The 16,345-nt window shown below is 42.2% G+C and overlaps 1 long non-coding RNA gene across 1 annotated transcript; it reads left to right on the top strand.

The window, feature by feature from the left end:
- Nucleotides 1–14,429: 14,429 nt before the first annotated feature.
- Nucleotides 14,430–15,854, top strand: LOC133968742 (uncharacterized). The gene is made up of 2 exons (XR_009924135.1): nucleotides 14,430–14,610; nucleotides 15,676–15,854. It is a non-coding gene; the product is annotated as an uncharacterized LOC133968742 (long non-coding RNA).
- The last annotated feature ends 491 nt before the right edge of the window (nucleotides 15,855–16,345 follow it).

Below are 16,345 nucleotides of genomic sequence, written 5' to 3'. Positions count from 1 at the left end.
ACCAGGGGGCGCTGCGGTTTTAAGTCATCATTTATGCATAGATGTCATCAGGCGGGGACTATTGTCTTACATGTCTAGTTTGGACTTGATTGGAACATGTATGTCCGAGATACAGATGCCCGTGTTTTGATGGCGTGTAACCAATTTTTAACGCCATGCCACGGTCACACGGTGTGATAAAAAAAAAATCCCTCAATCATTTTTTATCTCCATCTTGTTGTGATGACACTCATCTGAATTTGAAGTTGATCTGATGAAAGCCCTGGGACAAGTACGTAAAAGTAAAAATGTGGGATATTGCCAAAATGGCCACTAAAAGCAAAATGGCGGACTTCCTGTTGCGTTTTTCATAATGCTCCATGAGACTTTTTTTCATGACTGGTCACGATACACCTATATCCAGATTTTGATGAAAATCCGTTATGTGGAAACCTAGGGGCTGGTTCCAGGGGGCGCTGTAGAGCCATTTTGCCACGCCCAATTCCAATTACTCCAGAATACTAAAATATCCGCAGACCTTGAATTTCCTGCAAAGTTTCATAACTTTTTGAGCATGTCTAGACCCTGAAAAAGCCCCCCAAAGGGAAATAATAATAATAACTAGGGCTACGTTGTAGCACTTGCGGGCCCGAGCACCCGCACGTTGAAGCCTGTTGCGGTCGGTGGAGAGAGCGATCGATGACCAAGCGCACATCATCGATCGAGCATGCACTTCTCCACGTTGCATGCGTTTTGCGCTCTGCGGCAGTAGGTTTGCCAGTAGGTGGCGCCATCACTATTATTACGCACAGACATATAGATCTGTTCAAGTAGGCGCTCTGATGTAGCGTGAGAAATTTTGTGTCAATTGGACAATGTTTCCGCAACTTAATTTTCACACTGATCAGTAGGTGGCGCTATGACCCTGAACTAATATTTATATGTGGAGCTGTTCAGATCAGTATCGTGATCATAGGTCAGTAGTTTGGAGCGGGTTGGATAATGCAGAGTGGATTTACAAAGTACTTCCTGTTTCCTGGCGAATCAGTAGGTGGCGCTATGACACTGAGGAAATATTGACACATAGAGCTGTTCAGGCTTGGACTCTGACCATGTGACAGAAGTTTTGTAGTGATAGGACAATGCACAGTGGAGTTATGATAACATCGTGTCCTTTGGCGAAGGAAAATCCTTCGCCGCACATCAATGTTTACACGGTTTGAGGAAACGTCACAATTCTGACCATGATCTAATGACTTGACTGATCTGATTTGAGCTGTATATTGTAAATCACACAGGAGCAGTTCATCAAAGTATAAAACATGTCACTTCCTGTAGCCACCAGGGGGCGCTGTAATTTCAAGTCATAATTTCTGTGTAGATGTCATCAGGATGGCACCCTTGTCTTACATGTCTAGTTTGGACTCGATTGGACAATGTATGTCCGAGATACAGAACCTCGTGTTTTGATGGCGTTTAATCAAACTCAAGACGCCACGCCACGGTCACACGGTGTGACGAAAGGTCAATCTCTTAATCACTTTTTATCTCCATCTTGTTGTGATGGCACTGATCTTAATTTGAAGTTAATCTGATGAAAGCCCTGGGACAAGTGCATCAAGTAAAAATGTGGAATATGGAAAAAAAATGGCCACTTAATCCAAAATGGCGGCCTCCCTGTTTGGTCAAGCATACCTATCCAAGATATTTTTTTGTTTGTTATGAAACGACACATGTCCCGATAGATTTGTATAAATGTCGGCCATCGTAGTGCCGGGGTTGCCCTATAGGGGGCGCTGGTCAGTTTTTTTGCCACGCCCATTTCTTAAAACCATATGAATATCTTCAGGGGGGGGCTGTTGTTACACACATGTAGTTTGAGAGAGATAGAATCATGAACACTGAAGTTACAGCAATTTCGTGTTTCACGGCGAGTTGATGAACTTTAATGCCACGCCATTCATATGGCGTTTGACGAAAAGTCACGGTAATCTTATGTCTTCATTGTCAATGCCTTGGGACCCATTTGATACAGTTTGACATGGTTGAGGTCAGTGGATGAGGAGAAATTCATCCAAGTGTAAGACAAGCAAAAAACAAGACATTTCCTGTTGCCACCAGGGGGCGCTGCGGTTTTAAGTCATCATTTATGCATAGATGTCATCAGGCGGGGACTATTGTCTTACATGTCCAGTTTGGACTTGATTGGAACATGTATGTCCGAGATACAGATGCCCGTGTTTTGATGGCGTGTAACCAATTTTTAACGCCATGCCACGGTCACACGGTGTGATAAAAAAAAAATCCCTCAATCATTTTTTATCTCCATCTTGTTGTGATGACACTCATCTGAATTTGAAGTTGATCTGATGAAAGCCCTGGGACAAGTACGTAAAAGTAAAAATGTGGGATATTGCCAAAATGGCCACTAAAAGCAAAATGGCGGACTTCCTGTTGCGTTTTTCATAATGCTCCATGAGACTTTTTTTCATGACTGGTCACGATACACCTATATCCAGATTTTGATGAAAATCCGTTATGTGGAAACCTAGGGGCTGGTTCCAGGGGGCGCTGTAGAGCCATTTTGCCACGCCCAATTCCAATTACTCCAGAATACTAAAATATCCGCAGACCTTGAATTTCCTGCAAAGTTTCATAACTTTTTGAGCATGTCTAGACCCTGAAAAAGCCCCCCAAAGGGAAATAATAATAATAATAATAATAAAAATCCTTACAGATTCAATAGGGCCTCTCACCATTCGGTGCTCGGGCCCTAATAACTAGGGCTACGTTGTAGCACTTGCGGGCCCGAGCACCCGCACGTTGAAGCCTGTTGCGGTCGGTGGAGAGAGCGATCGATGACCAAGCGCACATCATCGATCGAGCATGCACTTCTCCACGTTGCATGAGTTTTGCGCTCTGCGGCAGTAGGTTTGCCAGTAGGTGGCGCCATCACTATTATTACGCACAGACATATATATCTGTTCATGTAGGCGCTCTGATGTAGCGTGAGCAATTTTGTGTCAATTGGACAATGTTAACACAACTTAATTTTCACACTGATCAGTAGGTGGCGCTATGACCCTGAACTAATATTTATATGTGGAGCTGTTCAGATCAGTATTGTGATCATAGGTCAGTAGTTTGGAGCCGGTTGGATAATGCAGAGTGGATTAACAAAGTACTTCCTGTTTCCTGGCGAATCAGTAGGTGGCGCTATGACACTGAGGAAATATTGACACATAGAGCTGTTCAGGCTTGGACTCTGACCATGTGACAGAAGTTTTGTAGTGATAGGACAATGCACAGTGGAGTTATGATAACATTGTGTCCTTTGGCGAAGGAAAATCCTTCGCCGCACATCAATGTTTACACGGTTTGAGGAAACGTCACAATTCTGACCATGATCTAATGACTTGACTGATCTGATTTGAGCTGTATATTGTAAATCAGCCAGGAGCAGTTCATCAAAGTATAAAACATGTCACTTCCTGTAGCCACCAGGGGGCGCTGTAATTTCAAGTCATAATTTCTGTGTAGATGTCATCAGGATGGCACCCTTGTCTTACATGTCTAGTTTGGACTCGATTGGACAATGTATGTCCGAGATACAGAACCTCGTGTTTTGATGGCGTTTAATCAAACTCAAGATGCCACGCCACGATCACACGGTGTGACGAAAGGTCAATCTCTTAATCACTTTTTATCTCCATCTTGTTGTGATGGCACTGATCTTATTTTGAAGTTAATCTGATGAAAGCCCTGGGACAAGTGCATCAAGTAAAAATGTGGAATATGGGAAAAAAATGGCCACTTAATCCAAAATGGCGGCCTCCCTGTTTGGTCAAGCATACCTATCCAAGATATTTTTTTGTTTGTTATGAAACGACACATGTCCCGATAGATTTGTATAAATGTCGGCCATTGTAGTGCCGGGGTTGCCCTATAGGGGGCGCTGGTCAGTTTTTTTGCCACGCCCATTTCTTAAAACCATATGAATATCTTCAGGGGGGGGCTGTTGTTACACACATGTAGTTTGAGAGAGATAGAATCATGAACACTGAAGTTACAGCAATTTCGTGTTTCACGGCGAGTTGATGAACTTTAATGCCACGCCATTCATATGGCGTTTGATGAAAAGTCACGGTAATCTTATGTCTTCATTGTCAATGTCTTGGGACCCATTTGATACAGTTTGACATGGTTGAGGTCAGTGGATGAGGAGAAATTCATCCAAGTGTAAGACAAGCAAAAAACAAGACATTTCCTGTTGCCACCAGGGGGCGCTGCGGTTTTAAGTCATCATTTATGCATAGATGTCATCAGGCGGGGACTATTGTCTTACATGTCTAGTTTGGACTTGATTGGAACATGTATGTCCGAGATACAGATGCCCGTGTTTTGATGGCGTGTAACCAATTTTTAACGCCATGCCACGGTCACACGGTGTGATAAAAAAAAAATCCCTCAATCATTTTTTATCTCCATCTTGTTGTGATGACACTCATCTGAATTTGAAGTTGATCTGATGAAAGCCCTGGGACAAGTACGTAAAAGTAAAAATGTGGGATATTGCCAAAATGGCCACTAAAAGCAAAATGGCGGACTTCCTGTTGCGTTTTTCATAATGCTCCATGAGACTTTTTTTCATGACTGGTCACGATACACCTATATCCAGATTTTGATGAAAATCCGTTATGTGGAAACCTAGGGGCTGGTTCCAGGGGGCGCTGTAGAGCCATTTTGCCACGCCCAATTCCAATTACTCCAGAATACTAAAATATCCGCAGACCTTGAATTTCCTGCAAAGTTTCATAACTTTTTGAGCATGTCTAGACCCTGAAAAAGCCCCCCAAAGGGAAATAATAATAATAATAATAATAACTAGGGCTACGTTGTAGCACTTGCGGGCCCGAGCACCCGCACGTTGAAGCCTGTTGCGGTCGGTGGAGAGAGCGATCGATGACCAAGCGCACATCATCGATCGAGCATGCACTTCTCCACGTTGCATGCGTTTTGCGCTCTGCGGCAGTAGGTTTGCCAGTAGGTGGCGGCATCACTATTATTACGCACAGACATATATATCTGTTCATGTAGGCGCTCTGATGTAGCGTGAGCAATTTTGTGTCAATTGGACAATGTTAACACAACTTAATTTTCACACTGATCAGTAGGTGGCGCTATGACCCTGAACTAATATTTATATGTGGAGCTGTTCAGATCAGTATTGTGATCATAGGTCAGTAGTTTGGAGCCGGTTGGATAATGCAGAGTGGATTAACAAAGTACTTCCTGTTTCCTGGTGAATCAGTAGGTGGCGCTATGACACTGAGGAAATATTGACACATAGAGCTGTTCAGGCTTGTACTCTTATCATGTGACAGAAGTTTGGTAGTGATAGGACAATGCACAGTGTAATTATGAAAACATTGTGTCCTTTGGCGAAGGATGATCCTTCGCCAAACATCAATGTTTATTTATTATTACGCACAGACATATAGATCTGTTCAAGTAGGCGCTCTGATGTAGCGTGAGAAATTTTGTGTCAATTGGACAATGTTTCAGCAACTTAATTTTCACACTGATCAATAGGTGGCGCTATGATCCTGAACTAATATTCATATATGGAGCTGTTCTATTCAGGATTGTGATCATAGGTCAGTAGTTTGGAGCCGGTTGGATAATGCAGAGTGGATTAACAAAGTACTTCCTGTTTCCTGGCGAATCAGTAGGTGGCGCTATGACACTGAGGAAATATTGACACATAGAGCTGTTCAGGCTTGGACTCTGACCATGTGACAGAAGTTTTGTAATGATAGGACAATGCACAGTGGAGTTATGATAACATCGTGTCCTTTGGCGAAGGAAAATCCTTCGCCGCACATCAATGTTTACACGGTTTGAGGAAACGTCACAATTCTGACCATGATCTAATGACTTGACTGATCTGATTTGAGCTGTATATTGTAAATCAGCCAGGAGCAGTTCATCAAAGTATAAAACATGTCACTTCCTGTAGCCACCAGGGGGCGCTGTAATTTCAAGTCATAATTTCTGTTTAGATGTCATCAGGATGGCACCCTTGTCTTACATGTCTAGTTTGGACTCGATTGGACAATGTATGTCCGAGATACAGAACCTCGTGTTTTGATGGCGTTTAATCAAACTCAAGACGCCACGCCACGGTCACACGGTGTGACGAAAGGTCAATCTCTTAATCACTTTTTATCTCCATCTTGTTGTGATGGCACTGATCTTAATTTGAAGTTAATCTGATGAAAGCCCTGGGACAAGTGCATCAAGTAAAAATGTGGAATATGGGAAAAAAATGGCCACTTAATCCAAAATGGCGGCCTCCCTGTTTGGTCAAGCATACCTATCCAAGATATTTTTTTGTTTGTTATGAAACGACACATGTCCCGATAGATTTGTATAAATGTCGGCCATCGTAGTGCCGGGGTTGCCCTATAGGGGGCGCTGGTCAGTTTTTTTGCCACGCCCATTTCTTAAAACCATATGAATATCTTCAGGGGGGGGCTGTTGTTACACACATGTAGTTTGAGAGAGATAGAATCATGAACACTGAAGTTACAGCAATTTCGTGTTTCACGGCGAGTTGATGAACTTTAATGCCACGCCATTCATATGGCGTTTGACGAAAAGTCACGGTAATCTTATGTCTTCATTGTCAATGTCTTGGGACCCATTTGATACAGTTTGACATGGTTGAGGTCAGTGGATGAGGAGAAATTCATCCAAGTGTAAGACAAGCAAAAAACAAGACATTTCCTGTTGCCACCAGGGGGCGCTGCGGTTTTAAGTCATCATTTATGCATAGATGTCATCAGGCGGGGACTATTGTCTTACATGTCTAGTTTGGACTTGATTGGAACATGTATGTCCGAGATACAGATGCCTGTGTTTTGATGGCGTGTAACCAATTTTTAACGCCATGCCACGGTCACACGGTGTGATAAAAAAAAAATCCCTCAATCATTTTTTATCTCCATCTTGTTGTGATGACACTCATCTGAATTTGAAGTTGATCTGATGAAAGCCCTGGGACAAGTACGTAAAAGTAAAAATGTGGGATATTGCCAAAATGGCCACTAAAAACAAAATGGCGGACTTCCTGTTGCGTTTTTCATAATGCTCCATGAGACTTTTTTTCATGACTGGTCACGATACACCTATATCCAGATTTTGATGAAAATCCGTTATGTGGAAACCAAGGGGCTGGTTCCAGGGGGCGCTGTAGAGCCATTTTGCCACGCCCAATTCCAATTACTCCAGAATACTAAAATATCCGCAGACCTTGAATTTCCTGCAAAGTTTCATAACTTTTTGAGCATGTCTAGACCCTGAAAAAGTCCCCCAAAGGGAAATAATAATAATAATAATAATAATAATAATAATAAAAATCCTTACAGATTCAATAGGGCCTCTCACCATTCGGTGCTCGGGCCCTAATAATAAAAATCCTTACAGATTCAATAGGGCCTCTCACCATTCGGTGCTCGGGCCCTAACTAGGGCTACGTTGTAGCACTTGCGGGCCCGAGCACCCGCACGTTGAAGCCTGTTGCGGTCGGTGGAGAGAGCGATCGATGACCAAGCGCACATCATCGATCGAGCATGCACTTCTCCACGTTGCATGCGTTTTGCGCTCTGCGGCAGTAGGCTTGCCAGTAGGTGGCGCCATCACTATTATTACGCACAGACATATATATCTGTTCATGTAGGCGCTCTGATGTAGCGTGAGCAATTTTGTGTCAATTGGACAATGTTAACACAACTTAATTTTCACACTGATCAGTAGGTGGCGCTATGACCCTGAACTAATATTTATATGTGGAGCTGTTCAGATCAGTATTGTGATCATAGGTCAGTAGTTTGGAGCCGGTTGGATAATGCAGAGTGGATTAACAAAGTACTTCCTGTTTCCTGGTGAATCAGTAGGTGGCGCTATGACACTGAGGAAATATTAACACATAGAGCTGTTCAGGCTTGTACTCTTATCATGTGACAGAAGTTTGGTAGTGATAGGACAATGCACAGTGGAGTTATGATAACATCGTGTCCTTTGGCGAAGGAAAATCCTTCGCCGCACATCAATGTTTACACAGTTTGAGGAAACGTCACAATTCTGACCATGATCTAATGACTTGACTGATCTGATTTGAGCTGTATATTGTAAATCAGCCAGGAGCAGTTCATCAAAGTATAAAACATGTCACTTCCTGTAGCCACCAGGGGGCGCTGTAATTTCAAGTCATAATTTCTGTGTAGATGTCATCAGGATGGCACCCTTGTCTTACATGTCTAGTTTGGACTCGATTGGACAATGTATGTCCGAGATACAGAACCTCGTGTTTTGATGGCGTTTAATCAAACTCAAGACGCCACGCCACGGTCACACGGTGTGAGGAAAGGTCAATCTCTTAATCACTTTTTATCTCCATCTTGTTGTGATGGCACTGATCTTAATTTGAAGTTAATCTGATGAAAGCCCTGGGACAAGTGCATCAAGTAAAAATGTGGAATATGGAAAAAAAATGGCCACTTAATCCAAAATGGCGGCCTCCCTGTTTGGTCAAGCATACCTATCCAAGATATTTTTTTGTTTGTTATGAAACGACACATGTCCCGATAGATTTGTATAAATGTCGGCCATCGTAGTGCCGGGGTTGCCCTATAGGGGGCGCTGGTCAGTTTTTTGGCCACGCCCATTTCTTAAAACCATATGAATATCTTCAGGGGGGGGCTGTTGTTACACACATGTAGTTTGAGAGAGATAGAATCATGAACACTGAAGTTACAGCAATTTCGTGTTTCACGGCGAGTTGATGAACTTTAATGCCACGCCATTCATATGGCGTTTGACGAAAAGTCACGGTAATCTTATGTCTTCATTGTCAATGTCTTGGGACCCATTTGATACAGTTTGACATGGTTGAGGTCAGTGGATGAGGAGAAATTCATCCAAGTGTAAGACAAGCAAAAAACAAGACATTTCCTGTTGCCACCAGGGGGCGCTGCGGTTTTAAGTCATCATTTATGCATAGATGTCATCAGGCGGGGACTATTGTCTTACATGTCTAGTTTGGACTTGATTGGAACATGTATGTCCGAGATACAGATGCCCGTGTTTTGATGGCGTGTAACCAATTTTTAACGCCATGCCACGGTCACACGGTGTGATAAAAAAAAAATCCCTCAATCATTTTTTATCTCCATCTTGTTGTGATGACACTCATCTGAATTTGAAGTTGATCTGATGAAAGCCCTGGGACAAGTACGTAAAAGTAAAAATGTGGGATATTGCCAAAATGGCCACTAAAAGCAAAATGGCGGACTTCCTGTTGCGTTTTTCATAATGCTCCATGAGACTTTTTTTCATGACTGGTCACGATACACCTATATCCAGATTTTGATGAAAATCCGTTATGTGGAAACCTAGGGGCTGGTTCCAGGGGGCGCTGTAGAGCCATTTTGCCACGCCCAATTCCAATTACTCCAGAATACTAAAATATCCGCAGACCTTGAATTTCCTGCAAAGTTTCATAACTTTTTGAGCATGTCTAGACCCTGAAAAAGCCCCCCAAAGGGAAATAATAATAATAATAATAATAATAATAATAATAAAAATCCTTACAGATTCAATAGGGCCTCTCACCATTCGGTGCTCGGGCCCTAATAATAACTAGGGCTACGTTGTAGCACTTGCGGGCCCGAGCACCCGCACGTTGAAGCCTGTTGCGGTCGGTGGAGAGAGCGATCGATGACCAAGCGCACATCATCGATCGAGCATGCACTTCTCCACGTTGCATGCGTTTTGCGCTCTGCGGCAGTAGGTTTGCCAGTAGGTGGCGCCATCACTATTATTACGCATAGACATTTATATCTGTTCAAGTAGGCGCTCTGATGTAGCGTGAGAAATTTTGTGTCAATTGGACAATGTTAACACAACTTAATTTTCACACTGATCAGTAGGTGGCGCTATGACCCTGAACTAATATTTATATGTGGAGCTGTTCAGATCAGTATTGTGATCATAGGTCAGTAGTTTGGAGCCGGTTGGATAATGCAGAGTGGATTAACAAAGTACTTCCTGTTTCCTGGTGAATCAGTAGGTGGCGCTATGACACTGAGGAAATATTGACACATAGAGCTGTTCAGGCTTGTACTCTTATCATGTGACAGAAGTTTGGTAGTGATAGGACAATGCACAGTGTAATTATGAAAGCATCGTGTCCTTTGGCGAAGGATGATCCTTCGCCAAACATCAATGTTTACATGGTTTGAGGAAATGTCACAATTCTGACCTTGATTCAATGACTTGACTGAGTTCATTTGAGCTGTATATCTTAAAGCAGCCAGGAGCAGTTCATCAAAGTATAAAACATGTCACTTCCTGTAGCCACCAGGGGGCGCTGTAATTTCAAGTCATAATTTCTGTGTAGATGTCATCAGGATGGCACCCTTGTCTTACATGTCTAGTTTGGACTCGATTGGACAATGTATGTCCGAGATACAGAACCTCGTGTTTTGATGGCGTTTAATCAAACTCAAGACGCCACGCCACGGTCACACGGTGTGACGAAAGGTCAATCTCTTAATCACTTTTTATCTCCATCTTGTTGTGATGGCACTGATCTTAATTTGAAGTTAATCTGATGAAAGCCCTGGGACAAGTGCATCAAGTAAAAATGTGGAATATGGAAAAAAAATGGCCACTTAATCCAAAATGGCGGCCTCCCTGTTTGGTCAAGCATACCTATCCAAGATATTTTTTTGTTTGTTATGAAACGACACATGTCCCGATAGATTTGTATAAATGTCGGCCATCGTAGTGCCGGGGTTGCCCTATAGGGGGCGCTGGTCAGTTTTTTTGCCAAGCCCATTTCTTAAAACCATATGAATATCTTCAGGGGGGGGCTGTTGTTACACACATGTAGTTTGAGAGAGATAGAATCATGAACACTGAAGTTACAGCAATTTCGTGTTTCACGGCGAGTTGATGAACTTTAATGCCACGCCATTCATATGGCGTTTGACGAAAAGTCACGGTAATCTTATGTCTTCATTGTCAATGTCTTGGGACCCATTTGATACAGTTTGACATGGTTGAGGTCAGTGGATGAGGAGAAATTCATCCAAGTGTAAGACAAGCAAAAAACAAGACATTTCCTGTTGCCACCAGGGGGCGCTGCGGTTTTAAGTCATCATTTATGCATAGATGTCATCAGGCGGGGACTATTGTCTTACATGTCTAGTTTGGACTTGATTGGAACATGTATGTCCGAGATACAGATGCCCGTGTTTTGATGGCGTGTAACCAATTTTTAACGCCATGCCACGGTCACACGGTGTGATAAAAAAAAAATCCCTCAATCATTTTTTATCTCCATCTTGTTGTGATGACACTCATCTGAATTTGAAGTTGATCAGATGAAAGCCCTGGGACAAGTACGTAAAAGTAAAAATGTGGGATATTGCCAAAATGGCCACTAAAAGCAAAATGGCGGACTTCCTGTTGCGTTTTTCATAATGCTCCATGAGACTTTTTTTCATGACTGGTCACGATACACCTATATCCAGATTTTGATGAAAATCCGTTATGTGGAAACCTAGGGGCTGGTTCCAGGGGGCGCTGTAGAGCCATTTTGCCACGCCCAATTCCAATTACTCCAGAATACTAAAATATCCGCAGACCTTGAATTTCCTGCAAAGTTTCATAACTTTTTGAGCATGTCTAGACCCTGAAAAAGTCCCCCAAAGGGAAATAATAATAATAATAATAATAATAATAATAATAAAAATCCTTACAGATTCAATAGGGCCTCTCACCATTCGGTGCTCGGGCCCTAATAACTAGGGCTACGTTGTAGCACTTGCGGGCCCGAGCACCCGCACGTTGAAGCCTGTTGCGGTCGGTGGAGAGAGCGATCGATGACCAAGCGCACATCATCGATCGAGCATGCACTTCTCCACGTTGCATGCGTTTTGCGCTCTGCGGCAGTAGGTTTGCCAGTAGGTGGCGCCATCACTATTATTACGCACAGACATATATATCTGTTCATGTAGGCGCTCTGATGTAGCGTGAGCAATTTTGTGTCAATTGGACAATGTTAACACAACTTAAATTTCACACTGATCAGTAGGTGGCGCTATGACCCTGAACTAATATTTATATGTGGAGCTGTTCAGATCAGTATTGTGATCATAGGTCAGTAGTTTGGAGCCGGTTGAATAATGCAGAGTGGATTAACAAAGTACTTCCTGTTTCCTGGCGAATCAGTAGGTGGCGCTATGACACTGAGGAAATATTGACACATAGAGCTGTTCAGGCTTGGACTCTGACCATGTGACAGAAGTTTTGTAGTGATAGGACAATGCACAGTGGAGTTATGATAACATCTTGTCCTTTGGCGAAGGAAAATCCTTCGCCGCACATCAATGTTTACACGGTTTGAGGAAACGTCACAATTCTGACCATGATCTAATGACTTGACTGATCTGATTTGAGCTGTATATTGTAAATCAGCCAGGAGCAGTTCATCAAAGTATAAAACATGTCACTTCCTGTAGCCACCAGGGGGCGCTGTAATTTCAAGTCATAATTTCTGTGTAGATGTCATCAGGATGGCACCCTTGTCTTACATGTCTAGTTTGGACTCGATTGGACAATGTATGTCCGAGATACAGAACCTCGTGTTTTGATGGCGTTTAATCAAACTCAAGACGCCACGCCACGGTCACACGGTGTGACGAAAGGTCAATCTCTTAATCACTTTTTATCTCCATCTTGTTGTGATGGCACTGATCTTAATTTGAAGTTAATCTGATGAAAGCCCTGGGACAAGTGCATCAAGTAAAAATGTGGAATATGGAAAAAAAATGGCCACTTAATCCAAAATGGCGGCCTCCCTGTTTGGTCAAGCATACCTATCTAAGATATTTTTTTGTTTGTTATGAAACGACACATGTCCCGATAGATTTGTATAAATGTCGGCCATCGTAGTGCCGGGGTTGCCCTATAGGGGGCGCTGGTCAGTTTTTTTGCCACGCCCATTTCTTAAAACCATATGAATATCTTCAGGGGGGGGCTGTTGTTACACACATGTAGTTTGAGAGAGATAGAATCATGAACACTGAAGTTACAGCAATTTCGTGTTTCACGGCGAGTTGATGAACTTTAATGCCACGCCATTCATATGGCGTTTGACGAAAAGTCACGGTAATCTTATGTCTTCATTGTCAATGTCTTGGGACCCATTTGATACAGTTTGACATGGTTGAGGTCAGTGGATGAGGAGAAATTCATCCAAGTGTAAGACAAGCAAAAAACAAGACATTTCCTGTTGCCACCAGGGGGCGCTGCGGTTTTAAGTCATCATTTATGAATAGATGTCATCAGGCGGGGACTATTGTCTTACATGTCTAGTTTGGACTTGATTGGAACATGTATGTCCGAGATACAGATGCCCGTGTTTTGATGGCGTGTAACCAATTTTTAACGCCATGCCACGGTCACACGGTGTGATAAAAAAAAAATCCCTCAATCATTTTTTATCTCCATCTTGTTGTGATGACACTCATCTGAATTTGAAGTTGATCTGATGAAAGCCCTGGGACAAGTACGTAAAAGGTAAAATGTGGGATATTGCCAAAATGGCCACTAAAAGCAAAATGGCGGACTTCCTGTTGCGTTTTTCATAATGCTCCATGAGACTTTTTTTCATGACTGGTCACGATACACCTATATCCAGATTTTGATGAAAATCCGTTATGTGGAAACCTAGGGGCTGGTTCCAGGGGGCGCTGTAGAGCCATTTTGCCACGCCCAATTCCAATTACTCCAGAATACTAAAATATCCGCAGACCTTGAATTTCCTGCAAAGTTTCATAACTTTTTGAGCATGTCTAGACCCTGAAAAAGCCCCCCAAAGGGAAATAATAATAATAACTAGGGCTACGTTGTAGCACTAACGGGCCCGAGCACAGGCAATTTCAAGTCTGTTGCGGTCGGGGAAGAGAGAACGTTCGATGACCAAGCGCCTGCTCCACATTGCCTGCGTTTGCCCTGTGCGGCAAGGAAGATCGCTCCACTTCTTCTGGCCAGCCGCTGGTGCTGAACTAGAGGTAAGTAACCTTGAAACTATCCAACATAACATATTGCTTTATCTATCATCATATGCTTACATGCCTCAAGTTTTTTGTAATATGTAATTGTTATAAAAGTTACCGTTTATTTATCACGTCTAATGAACAGATTGAAGCAAGATAACTCGACAGTCTTGTTTTGGTTGTGACATTATTTTTTTTAATGAGTTACTATCAATACGCTACACGTGTACGTTTCATGTGATAGTAACTGTTTCACCAATATTCTGATACAGGATGGTATATCCGCCATTACTATTTTCACATCGTTTATTTAGTCTGTCATGGAGTTGTAGAGTGAATTAGACAGTAGTGATAACATTATAATGTCCACACATCAGTGTTGTAAACACTTCTCCAATTAATTATATAATTATGTTTTCACACTGAGGGAAGTGGAGAGACTTGATGTGGACTGTTATCAACAGCTCTGTGGGAGATCATCACCTTGAATATTACAGATGAGGTAGAAAGACATTTTATCTATGTGTACAATGTTGTATTTCTTTGTCACGTTTTATCAAAAGCGATTTAAAGTATGTGCATTTAACCATTAGGATACAAACCCAGACCCTAGTCCATCGGTTCTAGCTGAAATAAGTAGTGCTTCATAAACAACACAAAACATTCATAACAGTACGCTTCTGCTCCTCATTAATGCAGCTCCTGATGTCCCCAGCAGCAACATGGTGGAGATCTGCAGCTTCATGCTGGTCAACTGGAAGACAACTGATTAAGATTAAAAGATTAAGATTAAAATCCATGTATTCATCCAAAACACATGCACAGACATGCAAAGGCACACTCATGCAGGTAGGGACATTTAATCGCTGCTTTTTACCCATCTGGTGCAGGACACACAGAGCAGTGAGCGACCATGTACGGCACTCGGGGGAGCAGATGTTGGGGGAGTGAGGTGCCTTGCTCATGGGCACTAGAGAGGGTAGGGAGACTCTTGGATTTTTGGACAGATCAATCCAGGTGCGACTTTTGTTGTCTCTCCATGGAGTCGAACCAAAGACGAACCAGAGACCTTCTCTGCCCATAGTCCAAGTTTCTGCCACTCGACCACCGCCTCTCCTCATGCATCATCAAACTAGTAATCTACACATCACTCCATGCGTTGCTCCCTTAACTACAGATGGCCTGCGAATGTCATGGAGTTTTACAGTGAATTAGACAGTTTAGGTATGATTTTAATCTCCACACATCAGTGTTGTAAACAGTTCTCAAATTAATTATAGAATTATGTTTTCACACTGAGAGAAGTGGAAAGACTTGATTTGGACTGTTATCAATAGGTCTGTGGGAGATTATCACCTTGAATAGTACTGATGAGGTAGAAAGACATTTTATGTATTTGTACAATGTTGTATTTCTTTCAGCACTTTTATCAGAAGGGACTTAAAATATGTACATTTCACCATGAGGATATAAACCAAGACCACAGTACAACAGTTCTATCTGAAATCTGTTGTGCTTTATACACAACACAAAACATTCTTTAACAGTGCGTTTTTTCTCTTCATAGATGAAGAACTGCAGCACCTGATGTCCTCAGCAGCAACATGGTGGAGATCTGATTTGATACACTTTAGATAAGAACCCAGTGTTTTATATTTCTGCTTTGCCATAAGAGACAGAACATGGTCATCACAGCTGTGTCCTTCAGGCTCGTCTGTCCCTAATAAAATGATAGGAAACATGAAAGTGATCGTCATTATTGTAGAGGAAGAGTTACATATGAACAAAGTGTGTAATCTTATTTTCTGTGGATATTCAACTGTGTATTTGAATATGCTTTTGGATTAAAACGTGCACTACCATGACAATGAATGTTTTTAATGGAGCTATTTCACATTAAAAGTATTGCATTATAATTTAATACATTATGTATTATGTGCAATACTTTGATTGTTTTTAAGTAATGAAATCAGGTCTGTACCTGGAGTCAGTGTTCAGTCTGGTTGGATTCAAGTTGTGTGTCAAGTTGGACCTTCTAGAGGAACATGAAACCAATACACAGATATGTAAAGTCATACATGGGCCAGGTTAAGTAATTAACAGACTTTTAAATGGTAAAAATAAAATATTAGTTCAAAGTTAATCAGAGCATAATCATTTCAGATTAGGAAATAGGTAGTGCATATAAACCCACAACTCTGTATGACACTGTCTGTTCTAGTAAAGTTACAAGGCTA

This window comes from Platichthys flesus, chromosome 14, assembly GCF_949316205.1.
Source record: "Platichthys flesus chromosome 14, fPlaFle2.1, whole genome shotgun sequence".
NCBI classification, from domain to species: domain Eukaryota; kingdom Metazoa; phylum Chordata; class Actinopteri; order Pleuronectiformes; family Pleuronectidae; genus Platichthys; species Platichthys flesus.
This window is presented reverse-complemented; position numbering and strand designations above follow the sequence as displayed.